This window comes from Tamandua tetradactyla, chromosome 26 (assembly GCF_023851605.1).
Source record: "Tamandua tetradactyla isolate mTamTet1 chromosome 26, mTamTet1.pri, whole genome shotgun sequence".
Taxonomy (NCBI): domain Eukaryota; kingdom Metazoa; phylum Chordata; class Mammalia; order Pilosa; family Myrmecophagidae; genus Tamandua; species Tamandua tetradactyla.
Window position 1 is genome coordinate 24,605,182 of NC_135352.1, and position 7,292 is coordinate 24,612,473.

The window sequence follows — 7,292 nt, forward strand, 5'->3', positions numbered from 1 at the left end:
GGCTTCACTGGTGAATTTTACTACATAGGCAAGAATTACCACCAATCCTGTTCATACTTTTCCAAAAATTTGAAGAGGGGATACTTCCTACTCATCCTATAAGGCCAATATAATCCTAATAGTAAAGCCAGATAAAGATACGATAAGAAAGAAAAAAATGCAAAACAATGTCTCTTATGAATATAGATGCAAAAACCCTCAATAAAATACTAGCATACTGGATACAACAGCATTTTAAAAGAATTTTACACCATGATCAAATGGGATTTATTCCAGGTAGGCAACTGTGTGTCAACTTAAGAAAATGAATTAATGTAATACACTACATTAATAGAAGAAGGGGGAAAAAAACATATGATCATCTCAATTGACGCAGTAAAGACATTTGACCAAATCCAACATGCTCTTTTTTTTTCAAGAATTCTACTTTAATTCCAAAAGACTAATCCAGAATACAGTATCATATTCTACAGTTTTGCAGTGAAAGTGAAAGAAAAACTTCCTTTAATGTATAACCTAGCCTTTCATATTTTAAAAATATATATGCCTAATCTAATGCAAAATTCCTCATTTGTATATGTGTATATATATCATCTTAAGATTTAACAGTCCAAACAGTATTAAAATATTTTCTGCAATTATTTTACACCTATGAAGGGTAAAAACTACATCTGAAATTGTAATGGCTTCCTGTCTTAAAACCCAAGTTAATTATAGTGTCCTCTAGAAAAGACTTTCATAAGTTATTAATGAATTGATTTAGTTTCAGAAAATGTGGGGGAAAAAACCCTACATGCTTTTGTTCTTTATTTTATCAATTCATGATGAAACAAGGAGAACAAAGAAAAGAAATGATGTATTCGTCCACGGATTGCAGGTTTAAAGAACAGTTCTGGTAGCATTTCATACAATAAACTACAAAAGTCTGATAACCAGCATCCCTTCTTAATAAAAACACTCAAAGAGCTAGGAACGGAAGAAAATTTCCTCAACATGGTAAAGTGCATGTATGAAAAAACTGCATGAAATATTTTATTCAACAGTGAATGATTGAAAGCTTTCCCTTGAAGATTAAGAACAGGACATGGATACCTACTCTTACCACTGTTATTCAACATTGTACTGGAAATTCTAGCCAAAGTAATTAGGCAAAAAGACATTAAATAGTCAGATGGTGTGTTCCTATATAAAGAAAATCCCGAAAAACTCACAGCAAAGCTACTAAAGCTAATAAATGAATTCAGCAAACTGATAGGGTTTATGATCAACATGCAAAAATCAATAGTGTATGTATGCATACACAATATGAATGGGAAATCATGAAAAAATCCATTTACAATAACAATTAAAAGAATGAAAATAGGAAGGGTCACAGTGGCTCAGCAGGCAGAGTTCTTGCTTGCCATGCCAGAGACCCAGGTGTGATTCCCAGTGCCTGCCCATGCAAAAAAAAAAAAAAAAAAGAATCAAAATATGGAAATTAATTTAACAAAAGCTATAAAAAGCTTGTTCACAGAAAAGTACAAAACACTGTTAAAAGATATTAAAAAGAACTAAAGGGTTGTAAGGCTAGTCCATGTTCTTGGGTTGGAAGACTAAATATTGTTAAGATATTAATTCTTTCCAAAGCACTTTACACACTCAATGCAATCCCAATAAAAATTCCAACAGCCTCTTTTTCAGAAATGGAAAATCCAATGACAAAATTAAAAGCAGCCAAAACCGTATTGAAAAAGAAAAATGAAGTCGGAGGAATGACACTTCCTGATTTTCAAACTTATACAGATTTCCAGCAGTAACCATGGCATGTCATGGCCTTAGGGTGTGTCTCTTCATTATAAACTTGTTCTGAGGCTTCATCTGCCTCTCTTTGCCGTGGTTCATCCTTACGGGGCCTAACCGGGGAGTTATCATGACTGTGCTGGTGATCTGCTCAGTTTGCTACTGTCTCTTCTGAGTGATTGCAATTCTGGTCCAACTCAACCCTCTCTTTGGACCACAAAATAGAAAATGAAACCATCTGGTATCTCAAGCATCATGGCCTTGAGGAAGAAGACATCTTCCACAGTGCTTAAGTCACTGAGGTCATGAAGAGAATTCTCTAGATGCAAAATCACCTCCAACACCAGACCACCTTCCTTAATTCACCCATTTGGGCATCATCTGCCTTAAACATTCACATCATATTCGAATGTTTTTCCCATAACGCTTTGTGCTGGTTTGAAATGTTGTATGTACCCTAAAAAAGACACATTTTAATCCTAATCCCATTTTGTAAAGGTGGCTGTTTCTTCTAATCCCTATTCAGCATTGTATGTTTGAAACTGTAATTAGATAATCTCCCTGGAGATGTGATGTAATCAAGAGTGGTTGTTAAACTGGATTAGGTGACGACATGTCTCCACCCATTTGGGTGGGGCTTGATTAGCTTCTGAAGTCCTATAAAAGAGGAAACATTTTAGAGAATGAGAGATTCAGAGAGAGTAGGGAAGAATGACATAGCCACGAGAAGCAGAGTCTACCAGTCAGTGACCTTTGGAGATAAAGAAGGAAAATGCCTCCTGGGGAACTTCATGAAACAGGAAGCCAGGGGAAGAAGCTAGCAGATGATGCTGTATTCACCATGTGCCCTTCCAGATAAAAGAGGAACCCTGACTGTATTTGCCATCTGCCCTTCCAGATGAGAGAGGGACTCTAACTGTGTTCACCATGTGCCCTTCCACTTGAGAGAGAAACCCTGAACCTCATTGGCCTTCTTGAACCAAGGTAGCTTTCCCAGGATGCCTTTGATTGGACATTTCTATAGACTTGTTTTAACTGGGACATTTTCTCTGCCTTAGAACTGTAAACTAGCAACTTATTAAATTCCCCTTTTTAAAAGCCATTCCATTTCTGCTATATTGCATTCTGGAAGTTAGCAAACTAGAACACCCTTCTTATATTTTTGATGAATGATGGGCCTACTTAACCTACACTGTTCCAATTCGATAAAATGTGTATGTGGTCTTCTGAGATGAAAGATGCTATTTTTCTGATAAATATGTTCCTCTCTTTTTGGAATCTATGGGTTTGAAGATGGCTCTTGTCTGTTCACAACATAGAATCAGTGGAGTGTTTAAGACCACCCCAGAACTGCTGAAAGGCAACTGAAACTCCAGTGAGAAAGTCAATAGACAGCACGTTCAAGGAAGATCTGTCCCAACATGATAGAACTACACCAAACTATTTTCAGAATGAATTCCTTATTTCTGCTATCTTTTGGAATAAATTATTTTTCTACTTTCTTAAAAAACAAGCAAACAAATAAGGAAAATGCTTAATATGCACTTCCACTGCCTCCAGGGAGGAGCCGGAGCCACTGTCAAGTTCATGCACCACTTCAAGTTCATCGATTTTGGTATCAAGGTGATAGATCCCATGTTCAGAGGAATTTATAGAGGGGTTCAAAACCATCAAGATGACTTACAGAATATATTAGAGAGAGCTATCCAGATTGGTGTTAGAAAGTTTATAATTACAGGTAAGAATCTGCAAGACACCAAAGATGCACTGCATTTGGCACAAATAGTATTTTCCTATTACTGTAGAAAAAACAAGTGAATTGTTATTTTGCAGAAATCTTTTTTGAGTACTGCTTCAGATATTTTTTTAGTACGATTGGATGTCATCTTACAAGATGTGGTGAATTTTGAAAAAAAAAATAACCCTGACATTTACTTACTGGAGTTGTTTAATCTTGCTGAAATTAATAAAGGGTAAGTTGCAACAACAGAGGAATGTGGACTTGATTTTGACCAACTACGGTTTTGTTTCAAATATGCTCAACTCAAATATTTTGAAAAACAGTTTGAAATTTCAGAACAAACAAAATTACCAATGTTTCTGCACTGTCAAAACTCACATGCTGAATTTTCCCACATAGTGAAAAGAAATAGATATCAGTATATAGGGGGAGTGGTGCATTTATTTGATGGTACCAAGGAAGCAACAGCTGCTTTGATTGACTTGGATCTTTACATAGGGTTTATTAGTTGCTCACAGAAACTGAAGCTAATTTGGAAGTTTTTTAGGCAATATCTAGTGAAAAATTAATAACTGAAACTGATGTACTTTAGGGTGCAGTTAGAAGTACACTGCTGGGTCAAAATATACAAAACATTCATTTCCTACCAAAAAGAAATAGGAAAACAGGCGTTGTTTGAAAGATTGCATTCCAGCAGTTTTAGCGAGCTTAAACACCACATAATTCAAATAACGGAGATAATGTCAGCCATAAGAGATGAGGATCCACTGGAATTAGCCAATACACAGTATAAATCACCATATTTTTTCCTAACATGTAATTGGTATGTGTCTTCCATTTTCCATTATGTATGTAAAAATTCATGGCAAACTTATTGGGAGCTTCAATAAATGAATTATATGAAAAAAAAAACTTATTACAAAGTACAGTAATCAAAATAGCAGTACCAGTACAAGGACAAATATATAGACAGCAATGGACTTATGTTAAGAGTTCAGAAATAAACCCTCACATCTATGACCCATTGATTTTTAACAAGGGAGCTAAGTCCAGTCAATGGGGGAAAATATTTTCTTCAACAAATGGAACTTGAAAGACAATATCCATATGTATAAGAATGAAGGTAGATGCCTAACTCACACCATGTATAAAATTAGCTCAATGAATAAAACACCTAGATATAAGGTTTAAATATAAAATTCATAGAAGAAAACATAGAGAAGCATCTTCAGGACTTTTTGTAAAGCAATAGTATCAGACTTTCAACAACACACAAACCACAAAAGAAATATGCATAAATGGGACTTGATCAGAAATAAAAACTTTTGTGCAAACAAAGATTTCCTACAATGCCCACCTTCCATCCAGGAAACCTGGGTTCAATTCCCGGACCATGCACCCAAAAAAAAAAAGAAGAAAAAAAGTCAACCTACAGAATGGGAGAACATATTTTGAAACCACATTTCTAATAAGGATTTAGTATATGAGTATATAAAGAAATCTTACAACTCAACTATAAAAAGATAACCCAATTGAAAAAGTGGAAAAAGAGTTCAATAGAAATTTCTCCACCAAAGGTCTGCAAATGGCAAAAAAAAAAAATAACACATGAAAAAACCATCAGCATCATTATGCACTAGGAAAATGCAAACCAAAACCATGAGACACTATTTCATACTGGTCAGAATCGCTGCTATTGAAAAAAAGGAAAATAATAAGTGTTGTAGAGGATGTGGAGAAATAGGAACACTTGTTCATTGTTGGGAATGTAAAATGGTGAAGCTGCTGTCAAAGATAGTTTGGCAGTTCCTCAGAAAATTAAGTACAGACTTACCAAATGACCTAGCAATTCTATTTCTAAGTATATACCTAAAAGAACTGAAAGAATGGACTCTAACAGATATCTGTTCAACGATGTTCACAGAAGCTTTATCACAATAGTCAAAAGGTGGAAGTGGTCCAGGAGTCCATTAACAGATGAATGAATAAACAAAATGTGATCTATACCCACAGTGGAATATTTTTCTACTATTAAAAGGAATGAAATTCTGATACATGGGACACCATGGATAAAACTGAAGACATACTATAGAGTGTGTAATAAACCAGACACAAAAAGTCAAATGTTGTATAGTTTCACTTATATGAAAAGACCTATACATGGAAATACATAGGCACTGGAAGTATATTCCAGGCTATCAGGGAAGGGGTAGGCCCTGGAGGTTGCAGAGTGGGGAGTTAATGCTTAATGGGTTCAGAGTTTCTGTTTGGGGTAATGGGAAAGTTTTGGTTATGGATAGTGGTGATGTGGCACAATATTATGAATGTAATTAACAGCATTGAATTGAATATTTTAATGTAATTGAAAGGGGAAATTTTAGGTTGTATATTTGTTAGCAGAATAAAAATTTAAAAATCGACATAGGATTTTACAGCATAGTGAACCCTGATATAGCTAATGGGCTATAATCAATAGTATATTTATAAAAATATTGTTTCATAAATTATAACAAAGTTACTACATTAATTCAAAGTGTTAATAAGAGGGAAAACTGTGTGTGAGGGGTGTTATGGGAACTCTGTATTTTCTGCATGATTTTTCTGTAAGTCCACAATTTCTTTTGTTAAAAAAGAGTTCAAGCCAGGCCGGAATCCTCAGCCTACTCCACACCTAGGTGGATTGAACTTTGAGCTGGCTGTAGTTCTGATGAACAACTTTGTTTTCCTCAAATTCATGACAGTTAAACTTCAGGAACTGAAGGTTTATGCAATTTAAGACTGGTCAGCACCTTGGAGTGTTTAGAGTGCTAAGAAGCAGAGATTAAAATGGCTTCCAGAGGAAAAAAAGAGACAAGCAAATTGGGTAGACTAATGCAGAAAATAGAAGCTCTGGAGGAATGCAGATAAGAACTTGATACAGAAGAATATGAAGAAACCAAAAAGGAAATTCTTGAGCAGCTAAGTGAATTTAATGATTCATTGAAGAAAATTATGTCTGGAAATATGACTTTGGTGGATGAATTATGTGGAATGCCATTCAAGCAGGTATCAACCAGGTCTTTAAAACTCAAGAGGTCATCAGATTTTTTGCAAAGAAACAACCTGGTCAACTTGGGACAAGGTAGCAGAGATGGATAGAGATCTGATGGTAGGAAAGCTGGAAAGAAACTTATGCACAACAGGAAGTGGAGACACTGAAGGCTCTCAGGAAATTTTGGAAAGAAGCTGACTGCAGATGATGAGGCCTTCTAGTGAGAAAATGTAGGTGCAATCCTCAGCCAACTTGAGAAAGTCTCTACAGACCTTGGCTCTGGAGACAAAGTCCTTGCTTTAGCAAATTTTGAGGTTGAAAAAACAAAAAAAATGACATGGTGTGGAATCTTGGGACATTGATCCCATTCTTCTAGTAAATGGCATTTTTCTTCTGGGGATTTTGAGTCATTGCAAAGAAATCCAGAGATTCTCAGAATGCATTAATAACCTAACAAAAGATGACCTAAAGACATGCTAGTGGCTTCTGTTTATTCCTTCGTCATTGTACTTTGTGAAGGGCTACCTGTTTGAGTGATCTGGCCTTGTTGTGTTGGAGGAATTCATAGAACTTATTCATTATGATTTGTCTGTATAAGAGAAAGAAAATAAAATGAAGTTTCTCTGCCTGTCTTTATTAAGGCTCTGTGTTTGTAAGTACCGATAGTGAATGAATGAAGAGATGTAAACTAAAAAAAAATAATAATAATCTAGTAGAGTAGTTAGCTTGTGGTAGAGA

At 35.3% G+C, this 7,292-nt stretch overlaps 3 pseudogenes; all 3 read left to right on the forward strand.

Annotated features, from left to right (window-relative positions):
- The first annotated feature begins 1,801 nt into the window (after positions 1–1,801).
- On the forward strand, positions 1,802–2,075 carry LOC143669634 (V-type proton ATPase subunit e 1 pseudogene; annotated as a pseudogene).
- Positions 2,076–3,369: 1,294 nt separating this feature from the next.
- On the forward strand, positions 3,370–4,413 carry LOC143669635 (deoxyribonuclease TATDN1-like; annotated as a pseudogene).
- Positions 4,414–6,230: 1,817 nt separating this feature from the next.
- LOC143669963 (protein LZIC-like) lies at positions 6,231–6,916 on the forward strand (annotated as a pseudogene).
- Positions 6,917–7,292: the final 376 nt, after the last annotated feature.